Raw genomic sequence first — 18157 nt, forward strand, 5'->3', positions numbered from 1 at the left:
CCTCCACTTTCTACACACAGGTTTCCCCCACAACATGCAGGGGATGCACCCAGGATAAGCTTAGCCCTAGCATGGCTGCACCCACAGGCAGAGTTCACATAATAAAATGACTTTGGACAGACTATTTGATGATTCATCCAAGCTGAAACCACAAATCATTGTTATTGGTCTCTTCCACACACAAGCTGAGTCCGTGTTGGGGACTAACTCTGCACACATTCACCCGACCACAGGCCTGACAATAACTTGACACAGGTTACTGCAGACCAAGTCAAGGCCAGGCTGCTACTCTGTAAAATCTCATTGCACACGAAGGTCAGAGTAGTATCGGGGCTTGGCAAAAGAGTGACATCGGAGGCAAATGAAGAACAAAGTAGTAGAATATTACAGAGGTCTAAATGTTAAGACCCATGGTCAGAGCCAGCCATGGCTCACAGCAGCTACAGGAGGCAGGGCGGAGCCCGGGGGGAGGGAAGATTAATAAAATAAAATAAATAAATTGAAAGAAACTTACCTCCGCTCCTGCACTACCACTCCTCAATCTCCTCAGGCTGCAGGCACAGGCTCCTAGCCTGCCCTGCGGCCAATCCTGATACTGCTCAGAGCAGCATCAGGATTAGCTGGGAGCACCTAGCCAGGGCACTCCCAGGAAGACTAGGAGCCTGTGCCTGCTGTATCCAGCCCGGCAACACAGAGCCAGGCTGGATAGAGCCAAGACGGATAGCCAAACACACATGCCCTATGAGGGGAGTACAGAGTGCACTCCCCTCAGTGCTCGTCATTCATCCCCAATGCCCCACCCCTTTAAAAATGAAAGGATAATAAACTTAGTTTTTTATCCTTTCCTTGTTAAAGGATTTTCAGCGCTTGCTGCTGGCGGGGTGGAGACGCTACTCCACCATAGTTGAGGAGCTGCCACTGGTCAGTGAAGAGTCCAGAAAAACAGCCAACATCACTTAGCAACCAGCTCCTAATTTCTACAGCATGACAGAACAAAGATAAAAGTCTAAGCAAGTTAAAGTTACAGTACATACACTAAGTGAAATAGGTCATTAAACATAGTGAGGTAAAGGCAAATAAGCAAGTAAACACTACAGACAAGTACTGATTATATTGTTTCTTGTATACGCAGTCTCTCATTTCGCTAGACTATTTTAAGACTCCGACTGAACACAGGATAGGTACTAGCCACAATGAGCTAAGAAAGTAAGTGGTCATGGTGTTACACAGCCAAGCTGTGTTCTGTGATGCTCCCTCGCCCAAAAGTAAAAAATAGTTTTGCATTACAATTTTTAAAATATCCACACACTTAAAAAAAAAACACATCTTTATTAGATTTTCACAGTTGACATGCAGCAGATTGCTAGCAATCACTAGCCAGAAGTGCAGAACAGAATGGAAAGAATATGTATTTTCACATACTGCTATTGCATCACATCTTGTTTGCACTTACAGGAGTTCTGTGCTCTCCAGGTGGTAGATAATAAAGGACAGTAAAACAGCAAAAGAGAACAGTTACCCAAGCACACGATTGCTATGTTCAGGGCTCACTACTTTATTGGGGGCTGACCAGTTGACATGAAATAATGAAATCCCTAATCCTCACTACCCCACAACCCCACCATTTATTACTTTGACAATGTATCACACACCGCTGAATGTATTGGCGCATACCCAATTCCACCCCATGTTGTATGTTCAGCTATCAGAGTAGGAAGGTCTGCGCCCTCGGAAAACACTGCAGAGTGTTATAGTCTTTAGTCACCTATGGGCACTTGCAGGCTTTCTAGCAGGTCTTCCCAGTCTGCCGCTGTAGGTTTTTTCTGTGGGCTGTGGGCTTCTTCTCATCTCAGTGCTGTTGTTTCTGCCTTGCGACATACAAGCATATCTGCAAACCAATGTTCTATCCCAGGCAACGCTTTGGCTTTCCAGTTCATAGCTATTAGTCCATAAGTTATGAGCATCGCTAGATCAATGAAACACATTGTAGCTCTTCCCACCTACCTCTTCCTATACAGTCCAAGCAGACAGTTGCCCATAGTGTGAAGGTAAGGTCAATCTAAGAGGTCTGTCAATGTGCTCGTTACCACTAGCCACAGGTTGTTTGCTATGGGACAGTCCCAGAACATATGTATTTTATCAGCCACCAGTCCCAAGCAGCAAGGGCAATTAGGGGACGGGTCAGTGAAGAGTCTGTGGGGCCTAGTCAGGGTTAGGTAGGCCCTGTGTAGTATATAAAAATGAATGCATTGGAACCTGGGATTCAGTGAGACCTTCCTCAAATATCAGAGGGTTTTATCCTATTCCTTCTGAGTGAGCTCTCTGCCCATGTCTTCTTGCCAGACTCTGGGAATAGAAGCAGGGGGTCTTGTGTATGTTGGGAAAAAGTGTGGTACAGCCATGTGATTAGAAACTGTCCAGCACCTACCGTGTGCAGAGCCTGTGAATTCAGGTAGGCAGTGGGTTTTGTGTCAGTGATCTGCTATAGTCTTTCAAGCTCCACAGTTAAACACCTATGGGCGAAGAAATGGCCCACGGGGAGCTCTCTATCATTGCACAGCTGTGCAAATGGAACCAGGGCACCATCTTGGAATAAGTTCCACAATGTGGCAAAATCCTGCCTCCTCACACAGTGTCACTCCAGCATCCCAATTCTGTCCTTTAAGGACAATATATAACCTGTGTGTACTGCAGGTGAGTATGGGACCAAGTTGGCCATGTGACACAGACTACTGCAGTAGCTCTTGTGGGCCTCTCATAGGACATTATTAGTTTGATGGGGAGTCCTCCCTGTGGCCTTGTCTACCTTTGCTTGGTCCTATAGGTCTGCTCCCAATTCCTCTATGTGTCAATCTGCCGACCAACAAGGTGGCCACTGAAGCTGGGCCACCAAATAATAATGTTTGCAGTTTGGAGCACCTGCACACCCTTTCTCCATTGAGAGCTGTGGTTTGCTTACTGCTACATGCTTCCTCCCTTTGTTCCACAGGAAATCGCCCAGTAGTGTGTGCAAAATGTGGAATGTGCTGCAAGGAACTGTCACAAAATATGCACAAACTTATTAAAAGAATAATATGAAGTTATTTGTTTGAAGTACTTTCATCAGATCTAATTTTAGCAGTCTAATTTCAGTTTATTATGCATATTTTCCTGCAAAAAATGTGAATCACTGATTATTTTCTAAAGACAATTCATAGAGCATTTTCTACCAATCGTACAATGTATGTGCTTGTAATACGTTGAATAAAAAAATATGTATATCGCAGTAGGTCTGCATAGGTCTGAATAGCACTATTCCAGAGGCCGAGCAGCCTTAAGGTGTGTGAAAAACCTACAATTACTGTTCCTTTGTGTGGTGCATTATGTAAGTGACTCTCCAACGGATTAGGAGATAGATTAGTTCTTGATAAAGTGGGTGAGGCAAGGCAATGTGATACCTGTTTTCAAATGCAAGTGGGCAAAGGATCCAATGGTGATCTAGAAAAAATGGAGTTGATCAAACTCAAAAATGCCTTGGTGTTCAGAGAAACCAAATTGACAAGGCCAATAGTTAAACTGTCCTTTGACTTGGCCTCCTGTGTGAGATTAGAATTTGGGTATAACAGTAAATGAAGATCATGAGAGGTAGACAACTGGAAGCAATGTTTACAACTTTTCATCAAAGGAAAAATAAAGAGAGTCACTCAATTGTGAGTATTTTAATACATTAAAGATACAAGATGGCCTTGATAGAGACTGGACCATAGGCAATTAAACTGTGTGAGAAATCGGGTTATTGTATAAATGGGGTGAAAGCCCCACTCAGGCAACAACTGCAATCCTTGCCAGCGTGTACCACAAAAGTCCTTAAATAAACATATGATTAACCCTCTGGTAGTTTGGCAGAAAGCAGTCAGGTTTAACTTAGAGGAAAAGTGTAAACTATTTATGCAGCGCTCAATTAGTAATAAAAAAAACACAAGAAAAATCCCAACCCAGTTTAGAAAAATAGAGTAAAGTTAATAAAATAAAATGGCACATGTTAGAAATGGGGTCTTTGGTTGGCAGTCAGGTTATCCCCTGTCCAAGCAAGGACCCTCACTCTAGTCAGGGTAAGTCACACACAGTCCAAATTATCCTGTGCCCACCCTCTGGTAGTTTGGCACTGAGCAGTCAGGCTTAACTTAGAAGTCAATGTGTAAAGTATTTGTGCAATAAATCATTTAATAACACAGTAGAACACCACAAAAAATACACCACACAGTGTTTAGAAAAATATATAATATTTATCTGATAAGATGCAGGTCAAAACTATTAAGATGCAATAAGTATATGTTAAAATATCACTGTAAAAATTATATGAAGTGTCTTTAGTCTCTTAAAAGCAATAAATGTCTCTTGCAAGCACAAAGTACCTGGTTTGCGTTCAAATTCTCTGCAAGGAACCGCAGAGGAGGAGATGCTTGGAAAACGGGGAGATGTGAGTCAATTTTTCCTGGTGCACAAAGGCGATGGGATGTTGATTTTTCATGCAGAGCAGGCTTTGCATCGATTTCTTGCGCATAGACAGGAATCCTCTTTGGGATGCGTGGTTTTCGGATGCCCCGGGGATGATGTGTTGAAATCCGGCGCTGATAGGAGTCACAGGGGCTGCGTCGATCTGGTGGGCATTGCTTGGAAATTTCTACTGCACGGCAGACGGCACGTCGATTCCTCCTCGGAAGTCGGGCTGTGTTGTTCCGGCTCAGCATTGCGTGGATCCAGTGGGTCGTGGGTCGAATTTCCAGTTGATCTGCTCATTGCAAACTCAGGCTGCGTCATTCCAGTTCAGCATGCAGTGATTTTCTCACCGTGATGCAGGCTGTGCGTCGTTTCTGGCAGCCTGTGCATTGATTTTCGCCACACAGGGAGTTCTTCTTGCTGGAATGAAGTCTTTTTGGCCCTGAGACTTAAGGGAACAGGAGGCAAGCTCTATCTAAGACCTTGGAGAGCACTTCTCAGCCCAGCCAGAGAGCAGCAAGGCAGCATGGCAACAGCAAGGCAGCAGTCCTTCTCAGAAAGCAGTCAGGTGAGTCCTTTGGGCAGCCAGGCAGTTCTTCTTGTCAGGTTGCAGGTTCTGGTTCAGGGTTTCTTCTCCAGGAAGTGACTGAGTTGGTAGGGGCAGAGGCCCTGTTTAAATACCCAAATGTGCCTCTGAAGTGGGGGGAGACTTCAACGAGTGGCCTAGAAGTGGCTTTCAGTTCAATCCTGTAAGCCAGGGTCCCTGTAGGGGATTTGGGAGTCCTTTGTGTGAGGGAAGGCTACTGTCCTTTGACATGTAAGTGTCAGGCCCTCCACCCTCCCAGCCCAGGAAGACCCTTTCAATATGCAGATGTATGCAAGTGTGGCTGAGCATCCTGTGTTTGGGGTTCATCTGAGTGAATGCACAAGGGAGTTGTCAACTGAACCTAGTGAGACATTGTTGGACCTGGCCCTTTTACAGGGTCATTCCCCAGACTTTTTGCTTTTGGTTCCTTATTTTTCAGACCTTTTTGGCTGACGTTTTAACTCTGAGCACTTTTTCACTGCTAACCAGTGCTAAAGTGCATGTGCTCTCTCTTACAACTTTGGTATGATTGGATTCTACCTGATTGGCATATTTAATTTACCTATAAGTCCCTTGTAAAGTGGTATCCCTATACCCAGGGCCTGTAAATTAAATGCTACTAGTGGGCCTGCAGCGCTGCTTGCGCCACCCACTGAAGTAGCCTGTCAAACCTATCTAAGTACTGCTAGCGCAGAGCCTGTGTGCGCAGTTTCCTGCCTACATGTAAGTCACCCCTAAGCTACGCCCTAGCTAGCCCTTTGGGCAGGGAGCCATGTATGTAGAAGGCAGGACATGTGCCATGTTGCGTTGCGTGGCCTGTCCTGGTAGTGACAAACAGCCTAACTTGGTGTCTCACTGCTGTGAGTGCTGCCCTCTCATAGGATTGCATTGGAAATGCCCTGCCTTAGGTGTAAGGGGTATTGTCTGATTGATGAGGGGTAGCGTAGGCATGTTTGGTATGGTTGTGACAGTGGTAAGAAATGCTGCTTACTATTGTAGGTGTATTTTTTATTACTATCACAGAAATGCCGCTTCTAGAAAGTGCGCATTTATCTGTGCTTATGCCTTTGGTGTTTTTCAGCTTGTCTCCAACCAACGTCTGGGCAGACTTACAGTTGGGGCTTTGTGCATACTTCTCAGACAGCCTGAACACAGGGAGGGTGGAGGTGACACAGAGGTGCATCTACATATTGTAAAGCCTTCCTGGGCTGAGAGAAGGGAGAGGCAGGGCATTTGCATTTGTAAAGACTGTGCCCTGGCCTCACACAATAGGGTCGTTAACCCCCCACTGATGTTTGGAGCCTGTGCTGAAAGGAGAGAGGGGGCACTCCCAGAACCATTTGTAACTGGTTGGAACCTCCTCTCCCTACCATTGAAAAACACTGTAAGAACTGACTATAAGTACAGGGGAATTTTTCCCACAAGTTGAACATCCTTGGAACTTGAAACTACACAGAACGCTGATGAATGGACTCACCAGGAAACCACCTTGGACTGCTGCTGTTGTGCTGACCTGTGACCTGCCTGGACACTAGGAGGAACTGCCACCATCTGCACCCCTTGTGCTGGCCTGTAGTTGGGCCCACCAGCCCTGTTCACCTTCTTGTTTTGGATTTGCTCCCAGGGGCAGGGTGCTGTGGCCCTCACCCCTGCAAATCCTCTCTACAACTATGCCCAGAGCGTTTTATTTTGAGCCCTACTTCTCCCCCCGGTGCCTCTGCCTGGGAAAATCACCGCCGCAGCCCGGGAGCCACATTCGGGACAGAGGTGCGAGGATTACGCTGCCTCTAGTGCCCCCGGGGCACTCCCTGAATCAAAAGAAAGGAGCTGGGCCGCTCCTATTGGGCCCCCGGGTGATGCGCGCGTTACGGAGCACCCCCGGGGCAAACGACAGCGCCAACCCTCCGAGCTGCCTCCCTCGAGGACGAGGGACGACAGCAGTGCGGCTCGTGCACCCGATCGGGTGCGGCCGCAGGAGGGAGCAGACCAGGAGCCTCTACGGAGGCCCCTGCTCCCTCTACCCCCTTTGGGCAGCCGCACCACGGACAAGGGCTGCTTCCGCCCTAAACCAGCAGGACGCGTGGGAGAAAGGGAGTTACCTTTTCCTCCGGTCACTGCGCTAGGGGCGCGATCGCCCCGACTACCCTGAAACTTTGGATTTTGGGCCCCCCTCCCCTCAGAGAGGGCCCCTAAAGATCCTGGGTCCCCGGAGGGGCCCGTACTAGCACGCAAGAGAGAGGGTGCTGTTTGCCCCTCTCCCCCACAGACACTGTGTGGACCCCGTGTTGCGCACAGGAGCACCGGGGGCCCCCGTGGTCATCTCCAGGCACTAGGAGTGCCTTTTCCCACCAGCCACAGGTATTCTCTAGAGACTCTAGGCGCCTACTATAGATGTTCAGATGTTTGCTATTGCATACCTGTTTACTGGTGATACATATATGTGCTAATGTTCCTTTTCTGGCATGTCTAGCTGATATGTATGCATATGACTTGTGGTATATTCTCTAATGTTCCTTTTATGGGTATTTAGGAATTGTTCATGACAAGTGCATATACCTTTTTCCTATACTTCCTGTCTACTGCTTATGTTGCAGAATCCTGAGTACTTACGTGTTCTAATGTGACAACTGCATATTCGTGCAGAGTATTAGTAACTTGTGTAACCCTCTGGCAACTGCTAAGGTAGCAGGGTATTACTTACGTGTAATGTTAAAATAATTATGTTTTGTGCAATACAGATTATTTTTACATAGCTCAGTGTTGTGTTTACTTTGTGGTGTGTATTTTGCGTCACATGTGTTGTGTGTTGTGCAAACGCTTTACACATTGCCTCCAGGTTAAGCCTGACTGCTCGTGCCAAGCTACCAAGGGGGTGAGCAGGGGTTATCTTGGATGTGTAACTCCCAAGCCCTGACTAGAGTAGGGTAGGTTCTGCCTGGCTGAGGTGCATGCCCTAGCCAACCAGAAACCCCATTTCTAACAGACATGGATCATAAGGCACAGAAGGACTTAATTGTAGAGAAATGCTCACTTTCTAAAAGTGGCACTTCTAAAATAGAAATATTAAATCCAACTTCACCAGTCAGCAGGATTTTGTAATGCCATTCTGGCCATACTAAAAATGACCTTCCTACTTCTTTCAGATCAGCATCTACCACTCAAACAGTATATGAGGGTAGTCCTAATGTTAGCCTATGAAAGGAGGAGGCCTCACAGCAGTGCAAAACAAATTTAGAAGTTGTACACTACCAGGACATGTAAACTACACAGGTACATGTCCTGCCTTTTGTCTACACAGCACCCTGCCCTATGGATTACCTAGCAACACAAAAGGATGATGGGCGGAGTGCTGAACAATGCAAACACTCACCACCAGTCACAGATCTGGGTTTAATCCATCATTCTTTTGCTCACCATGCCACCCCAGTTTGGAGCCAGCCAAATGCAAATCAGTCTTGACCCTGGCAAGTACTTTTAAATGTCAAGTCGAATTGGCAGTGAAACTGCACACACAGGCCTTGCAATTGCTGGCCTGAGACATGGTGAAGTGGCTACTTAAGTGGGTGGCACAATCAGTGCTGCAGGCCCACTAGTGGCATTTAATATACAGGCCCTGGGCACATATAGTGCACTTTAATAGGGACTTATGAGTAAATTAAATAAGCCAATTGGGTATGATCCAATGTCATCATGTTTTAAGAGAGAGAGCATATGCACTTTAGCACTTGTTAGCAGTGGTAAAGTGCGCAGAATCCTAAAACAAGCATAAACAGTGTCCAAAAAGTGGAGGGAGGCAGGCAAAAAGTTAGGGGTGACCACCCTAAGGCTGTCAGGCCTAATAGCACAGAACAATAAAAATCCAATCACTATAACCAGAGATATTTAATTTTATATTTTTAAGAGAAAATAGTGCATAAAACAAAAAGCACAGTTCGTGGTCATTTGGTCATGCTAGACCGGGAAGTCAAAAGTTCAGGCCAACCGTGATGGAGTGCAGGCCGGATACTGAGACCAGATTAGTCCAGACGAAAAAGTTCCTTTCTCAAAGTCCAGAATTCTATTTGAGGTGCAGGAGGCTGCGAGGAGCAGGGAAGAGCAGGCCGGCCAACGTGGGCTGTCGCTGTTATAACACAAAGAGCTGGTTGGGGGTTGCAGAAGGCAATAGCTGGAGCTTTGCATTGGTGGTCACTGCAGGCCGTCATAACTGTAGTGTGAAGTGCAGATCTTGTGTTGCCATTCATCACTTTGGCGCAAAGAGTCAAGTTCACCAGAGCTTTGCGTTGGTCATCATCGTGGGTGGGTCTCGGTGCTAACAGGCCCATTCACGAAGAGACCAACTCTTTAAGATGTCACCTTTCTTCAACTGATGCCAGCTAATGGTCCAGGACCTGGGGAGGCACCACTTGGGGATCAAAAACTCACTCCAGCAGAGGTCAGCGGGATTCAGGCATGTCCAGTTGCAGGTCTAGGCAGGACCAGTGCAGCAGATTAGCTGGACAGTCGAAGGACGGCCTCTGCATCCCTGGAGCTCAGAGAGTAGGTCTGCCAACTGACCCTTGCAGTCACTCAGACTAACCTGGAATGAAGGGAGTGGGTCCAGTCTTACTTCTCAAACAGAAGTCTCAAGCAGCAGTGCAGCCACCTGAGGGAGTCAAGGCAGTCCTCAAAGAGCAGGGTAGTCCTCAGGCAACAGAAGGGCATTCCTCTGGGAAACAAGGCAGGCCTCAAGCAGCAGGGCTATCCTCTGGGGAGCAAGACTGTCCTTCTTCTGTAATGCCCACAGATCTATAAGGGTACTGAATTGCTGTTCTGAGGGTTCAATCTTTATACCTGGTACCAGCTTTTGAAGTGAGGGACATCCCGGACTAATTGCACATCTGATTCTGGACAGTTATTTCCTTCCTCAGTCAACGCTCCAAGAAATCAGGGGTGACAAAAGGCTGGTGTCTGGTTCCTTTGTGTGTGCTGGAGGCAAGCCTTTTTAAGAATAAGTGGGTAGGAAACAGGTCCAATCCCAGCCATCCTCACAGGATGCCCCCCCCCTGCGTACACCCAGTCTGCTTTCTCTCACTGTCTGGCAGGAAGACATTAACCCCAACAGCAGAGCCACGGTGAGGATTTAGGTGTACTGTAGGAAATGGCTGTGAGACCTTATTGTGCGGTAAACTTTCAAATAGCATCTTGGGTCGAGTCAGGCTTATTTACTTAACCTTAAGCTCAACACTAGGTAGCTGTGGCTTCGAGCAGTAAGGCTTGGCACAGAACTTTAGGAGCATACTTAAGAAAAGAGGCACTACATCCAATGCAGCGCCATTTTTCTAGCATCCCTTAGAGCCGTATTTAATTTAGGGCGCACTGTGGCGCAGGGTAGGGCCAATAGTATCAATATTTTTGACGCTATTGATACACTTTGCAGGACTAGTGCCAAAAATGTTAGCTCTAGTCTTGCAGAGTACATAGAGGCCCATTTTAATAAACGGTGTGCCTCTTTTTAACACCTGCTCTTGAAGCTTAAAATAGCACAGAGAAATCGTTTAGATTTCTTTGCATAATTTTTTCACCCCCCTTGCATACAATAAGCCTGGCGCAGGCATAATGTGGCACAAGGGGTTACAATGTGGTGCAATGCATGCACTGTGCCACTCTGTAAATATGGTGCAGAGATTTTTTAGGCCTAACGCCATTTTAGCGTAAACAAAATAACTCTAATGTGGCGCTAGAGCTTCTTAAATCTGGGTCTTGGTGTAAAGTATTTAACAGCACCAAGCAAGGAAATAGGAAAGTCACACAACATGAAAGAAATTGGACAACAATTTATAAAAACAGATCATATTTTAATGAGCAACAAAGACCAGAGGGGCTGGAGATACAGATTTTAGAAGATATTATCACTTTTAAATGCAACCGAACGCAAGCATTGGTCAGCAAAAAGCTATGTAAACTTTTGAAAGGTTTGGGAAAATTAGCTTGACTACACCGGCCTGGGTTGGCTGACCAATTCAAACTCAACAGAGGTCTAGGAGCCAGAATGGAGACTTTAGATAGATACCTGGGCACTAGAACGCTTTTAAAGCAAGTTCCAAACTTTATAGGATGACTGCGTTAATGCAGTTTTGCATGATAAAGTTTACCTCTGGCTAGCGCCATTCCAAGTCATATTTATGGAATGGGGGTAGCCGGCGCTAAGCCCTGGCTAGTGTCCTAAAAAAGGACGCAAGCCAAGTGGCGGAGGCGTAGGGGGAACAGGAGGTGGTGCATCAAAGGATGACGCTAGTCTGGGAAGATGCATAAAAATGCCTCTAACCAGATTAGCATACTTTTTTGACATACAACCCCCATGGACATGACTCCTGTCTTAGTAAAGACAGGAGTAATTCCCACCACCCCAATGCCATCTAGTGGGGCCCAAGTTAGCCCCCATGGAAATTGGAAATACCTACCTGTTCTTACCTTACTTACCTGGGATGGGGTTCCCCCATCCTCTTGTGTCCCTCTGGTGTGGGTGGGGGTGTCCCTGGGGCTAGGGAAGGGCACCTGTGGGCCCATTCCATGATTTCTGACCATGGAAATAGGCTCAGAGGTCCCCTAACGCTTTCCGTGACCCAGACGTTAAAAATGGCGCTAAGCGAGCTTAGCACCATTATTTAAGGCACCCTTTGGCCCCTTTCCCCCATGCGTCATTTTAGCACAGGGGATAAATATGGCGCATATTGTCATTTTTTGCGTGGGAATGCCTATCTTGCATCTCATTGACGCAAGGTAGTTTCCCGCAAGCAAAACATGATGTTAACTCCAAAACCTTGGCGCTAGACGGGTCTAACACCAAAGTATAGATATGGAGTTAGGTTTGCTCCAAATTTGCGTAAACAAATTATGCAAATTCAACGCAAACAGAGTATAAATCTGGGCCCAAATGTTCCAGTCAGGTGTAGGCCAATACTACCATGTTTACGGGAGGGAGCGCAAGCACTTTAACACTGGCTAGTAGTAGGAGAGGGAGATAAATTCTGCTCTGCTGGAGGAGTTGATGGAATTTTGGCCACTCTGTATTACGCTTGTAACGCAGAGTTCCCGGCCCAAGTCCTCCAACCACCATGTGGTGGAGATTTTTCTCATGCGTGGCTTGCCAATGGTAAATTGGTGAGCAAGAGTGAGAATTGGCATCCTCTAGCAAGGTTTATGGGTGCTAGTGGGGCACTGAACAAAATGTTCTCATCCCAAACAGTCGTGGGCGGTCTTGACCGTTCAGGATGAGAAAGATGCTTCTCATGTATTAAACCTACTCAGGTGGCATTAAAAGCAACTTGAGCAGCAGTGCTCTCTGGTGACCTTATGTTGCCGTTCACACTGAGCTTTCAGCGCGTAACGAGCTCCCAGCACTAAAACTCAGCACAAGCTGCAAAACATGCCGATTTCGCCCATTCGCAGAACTCCACAGACTCTCATGTTTTTTTCCTGTACCTCTGCCAAATTCTGCGAGTGATACTCTGAGAGTTCTGCCCACCCCTTGTTAGTAGTACTAAAATGCACAGAGACCTAATACCAATGAAAATGAAACCACTAAGCAAGAAGAGTGAAGTCAAATGTTTGGAGGAAGACCACACCAAGGATGTCAGTCAGCCTTTACAGCAAGAATTAGTTGTTATATACATTTTTTGAGCAATCCTTTGCTCAATTCTGTATTCACACCCCAGTTTCTCAAATTTTTTTGCACTGATGTTTAGCTGATCTAAAGGTGTCACTTTAACACAGTGCACAAGGTCATGCCCGGGGATGAATTATCTTACGCAGGGGGCAGGTATCTTGAACCTGCTTAATCCAGTTATGATAAGAAGTAGGTGTAATCCCAATTATACTTTCACCCGAGGAGAGGGCAACAAAGTGCTGTATTGTCAACGAGCACATTAATATCCAGCTCCTCCTCTGCTGTGTGATTACTTAGCACTGAAGAAGAAGTATAAAAGGCAAATGACAAGACATTGCAAGATAATTTGACCCAGGGACATGACCTAATAGATTTGTTAGTAGATGGGCAAATAGGATGACAAGAGGCAGATAACCAGACTTGAAAAAGAATGAGAAAATGATCTGTCAAAGCCTGTGGGAGAATCAACTTAATTAGGAAATTAACTAAATTAGTACATGCACAGTGGGGGAGGGTGGGGGAACAGCATATCACCTCATCCATAGACTGAATGAGAAAGCTGTAAAACCAAGAAGTTCAACTGAATGCAAAGCGTCCAGTTGTAGGCTTTCACACTCTGCTTTTTACTAAAAATAGTGGTTAGCCCTCCCACTCTGGGTACAGGATGCAGGAGGTGAATCATGTTAAACCCTGTAGGACAGGCACAGCCCCAGTGCTAAAAAAAACTAACTGCCAGGTTTCTCGTCAGGAGACCACTGCAGCTTGCACCACACAATGCCCCTGTAATAATGTAAATGACAATAACAAAACAACTACTAACCATCACACTCCTGCAAGTGTGACAGTTCAGACTACTATTTCAGGCCTCCAAAGCTATAAGAGCTTGACTATGGACTGTGCATTAATTAGAGCACCCTTGATTTCGGGAGGGATGATGACGGTGTTGGGTGAAATTGCCTGTGCAATGCAAGAGTGGGCTATATGACCCCTAGGACTGCCCCTTAATGTAGACATCGGACCAGCGTCCCTCACAGAATGAGACGTTAGTTCATTTCTGCATATTAACAGAGCCCAGCCAATTCATCCCCAGATTTAAAAATGTATCTTATGAGTACCTTATTTAGAAGGTGGATGAAAGATTATCCAACGGGGAGACATTTATTGTTAAACTGGCAGAGTGGCTATAGCCACGCAGGGCCAGTAGCTTGATTGGTGCAGATGAGATTGCCATTTGCACACCAGCAGCTCAGCCGTGTAGCGTACCCCTTTAAGTCGTCAAACTCATGTTTTGCTATGAAGTCTAGAGCGCTGACATAAATGAAGATGCTAAAACATGCAAGTGTAGCAGCTGGAAAATGGCATTGGGCTGGCGTGTGCTCAACATTATTCCGGCATATAAAAAAAATTGCCAGCATTCAAAATCAGGGAGTAGGTCAGATGAGAAGTACATTGATAAGAAGCAGTTTAACATTTAAAGTGAGAAAACATTCACAGGTAAAAACAAATTCAACAAATCAGCTGTGCTAAAAAAAAAAACAATCAGTCAGACAGAATCCCCCTAAAACCTGCCAGTAATAATTAATAACTGCTGTGCAGCTGTAGGCTAGAGTGCAGACCAAAATGGCAGTGCTAAAATGTGCAAGTGGATCAGTTGAAACATGCTGCTGAGCTGTCATATCTTAACGTCACGCTAGATCACCTAAAAAATATTGCCAACAATGCAGCAGTGTTTTTTTCTCAAGGGAGGGGGAGCATTGCCCCTGTCTGGTGGGAGCGGCATAGGGAAAAATAAAATGGCCATGAAAAGATTGATTGGCATTTTTCTTTTACCTGCACAGTGCACACTACAGCAATGTTCCTGCCCAAGCCCAGAGACATGCTAGGCGTGTCCTCAGCTGCTAATTGGCAGGGCTGACTGGATGTTCCAAAGTGCGCATGTCACTTTGGCTGGCTGTTTTGTGCCAGACAAAGTGGCATGAGCACTTTGAAGCTCTCTACTTAGCTGCCTTAAGACAGTTAAGTGGAGACCAAGCACAGGCCTCCAGGGACTGATGAAGCATCCAGCCAGCCCTGTCCATCCAACCAGCCATCAAAGCACTGTCTGGATTGGTTAGGGGAGCTCTTCTGCTATCAGAGAGCAGAAGAACACAGAGGAGGATCCCTTCTCCAGTTTCCTGTGAAAACAGTGGAGAAACGTGTTAGCAATATTTTCTCTGATTTTCATGAAGGTCACAGTGTTCTCATTCCTGACACCCTGGCTTTTGCCTACCCCACAGCACTGAATATGCTTTGGTAGCCATACTAGGTGACTTTAGACAGGCAACAAACAAGGGCCATTTTGTAGCTGTGGTACTACTCAACTTGTCTGCTGCATTGAACACAGTAAATCCTACCATTCTAATTTCAAGGCTACAGCAGGTGGCCTTCAGGGTGTTGCTCTTGACTGGTGTATGTCCTATCTTGAAGACAGATTCTAGTCAATCCATCTTCTGACCTTCCTATCTCAGTTCAGGAAAGTTGGCCTAGGAAATTGCTTCAGGGCTCTTCCCTTATCTCTATCTTATTCTACACCTCACTAAATACCCTGTCAAAACTGATTCATAGTCATAGAATCAGCTTTATGAAACTATGCCAATGACACTAAAGTAATGTGAGTGAATGAGTCTAGCCCTCTGCCTCTGGAAGACTATGACAACTATTTAAGGAACATCTCCTGTTGGCCAGGACTGAACTCACTTAAAATTAATGGGGAAAAACTGAAATTCTCTGTTGTTCCAGAGTTAGATCTCCACACCCTTTATGGGAAAATTTCTGGCCGCTTCCCAGGAACCTGAAATCTGAAACATCCACTGTGGTGGGGTGTTCATATGGCTGAGAGCTTCCACTTTCCACCCAGACAAACAAACTCCATATCCCATACTTTTCTCGCATGCAGGAACTTTAGTTAATTTTACCATTCTTCCTGACCAACATCGCCCATAGGTGGTCTAGCCACTTATCTTAAGTCAACTGGATTACTTTAATTCCTTATTTTTATATGACCAGACTTTCTTATCAAATAGCTGAGCTGCAGTCATACTCCTGTAGAGCATCCTAGCGTTATCCCAATCCCACTATTCATCCTAATCAGCAGCCTTGCAGAAATTGCATTGGCTGAAAGTGCCCAAAACAGTCAACTTCAAGGCTTTATGTATAGTTATTAAAGCTCTACATTGAGAACCTGCTTTGGCTCATGCCCAAGTCCCGGACTCGCAAAAAAAGAAAGCCAATTCAATCAAAACCAACTAAGGACCAAGTGATGGTGGAGCAGGCAAAGGCAGTCATAGAGGTCTTTCTTTGCAGCACAAATCCCTCCTCACTGACATGCAATGGACTCCGGCTCGGACACTAGGGGCTCGCTTTACTCTAGTGCTCTGTCCCACCCGGGACCGTAGGTTACGCTACACTCAGCTGATGACATGTTGATTTCATCCTTAGTGGTGCCACATAAGAACATATTAGGGAGATGCCATATTGAGAAGACTGTACCCGCTTTGGAGGTAAGATGCCGGGGGTGGAGAGTTTGGATCTTCTGCCCTGACCTCTGGAGAGGGCTCATGCTGAGCTCGGTGTCACTCATTACTGAGTCCCCCCACACGAGAGTATTCAATATGGACATGGCCGCTAAGCAGGCACTTGTTGCAGATTTGTTGCTTTGTTCTATAGAGGGTAGCATGAGGCTGTTCTGCACTCAGGGCTGGGGAATGGGAGTTCTTTATTTTACTTGTTCACTGGTTTCATATTGCCCTGTCTGGAGGATTTACTGTTTGAGTCATGGTTGGGGAGGGGTTTACTGACAACGGGGGGCTGTTATTTGCCCACCTGGGGTGCTTACACTTGATACTTATGGCTCCTATCTCTGGCACACTCACATGGAATGTTCTGGGCATAGCCACACCGGCCCACAGACAGAAGATCTATGCATATCTCAGAAGGCGACAGATATACATGTCTACAAGAGACTCACCTTACAAAGAGTGAATTGGATAAGGTGAATAGACAATTGGGAGGGCAGATGTATGGCACAGGCTACTCCTCCTACCCCGAGGAGTCCTTATCTGGGTTGCACCAGAGGTCCCGTTTGTGAAGAATAGGGTCTTGGTCGATACAGAGGTTCAATATATGATGGTGAAGGGCACCCTAGATGGACGTTGTTTTCATTTAGTATCCGTCTATGCCCCTAACACTGCTCAAGACGCCTTCCTAGACTCCCTATCTCCTACCATGCTATTAACACCACAGGCTCCAGGGATGTGGGGAGGTGATTTTAACTGTCTACAAGATATGGAATGGAACAATTCCATACTCCCTCTCTTGGGCACAGCCGTCATACATGGCACAAAACACTTTCAGCACTGGGTCAGGACCATGGACCTCCATGACATTTGGTAAGTGGGTCACCCGGGGGAACAGAAGTACTCTTATTATGCACCGGGCCACCAGGTACACACTCGTCCAGATTATCTCTTCTGCAACTCTGAGTGCTGGCCCCTGATATGTGCCTCTTAATATCTGAGCATAACTCTTTCAGACCATAACCCACTTCAGGTCACCTTCCAGTGGGGGAGGACGCATCCAATCATTCCCTGCTGGCGCATGAGCACTGAGGCCTCGCAGGACACAGCCTATTGAACCACATTAGCCACTCAGATTTCCACTTATTTGACTGAGAATGGGGATACCAGGACCGCTAGAGGGTTGGAATAGGAAACTATGTAAGTTGCGATGCGAGGACTCTGTATATCCACAACATGGGGCACCCAATCCACTTTGACCTGGAGTGTGCTGGAAATGAAGGTGCTTCTCCATACTCTGGAGATAAAGTCGATCACATCCAACTGCACATCTGAAGTTGGCAGCCCTGTGGTGTAGGTATTGGAATGAACTCCAATGGTTAGGTGATTTACACTATAAAGCCTTTGTGGCCCAACAGCATGCTGATGGTGATAAACCTGGACGTATTTTGGCATGGTTAATACGAACAGAGGCACCCAAGACCCTGATAAGGGCCATTCGGAATCACACCGGGATAGTCAAGAACACTCAGACAGACCTCCATGAGGTGTTTACCATGTACTATGAACATTTGTACTCCTCCCCTGTAGAGTCTCCTTTATCACATATACAAGATTACTTGCAGGCGGGATTGCTCCCCGCCTTGTCCCCATTCCAGAGACAGAAACTGGAACAGCCTCTCCAGTTAGAGGAAATGGGGTTAGCAATACAACAAATGGCATGGGGCAAAACGCCAGGCACTGACAGGTTCCAGATTTAGTAATACACTGCCTTCAGAGACATTCTTGATCCTCACCTTCTAGAATTTTATAGTGAGGCACATTCACTCGGTGTACTATGCGATTCACTCAGTGAAGCTCTAATTATCGTGCTACCGAAGCCCGGCAAAGATC

Source organism: Pleurodeles waltl, chromosome 1_2 (genome assembly GCF_031143425.1).
Source record: "Pleurodeles waltl isolate 20211129_DDA chromosome 1_2, aPleWal1.hap1.20221129, whole genome shotgun sequence".
Lineage (NCBI taxonomy): Eukaryota > Metazoa > Chordata > Amphibia > Caudata > Salamandridae > Pleurodeles > Pleurodeles waltl.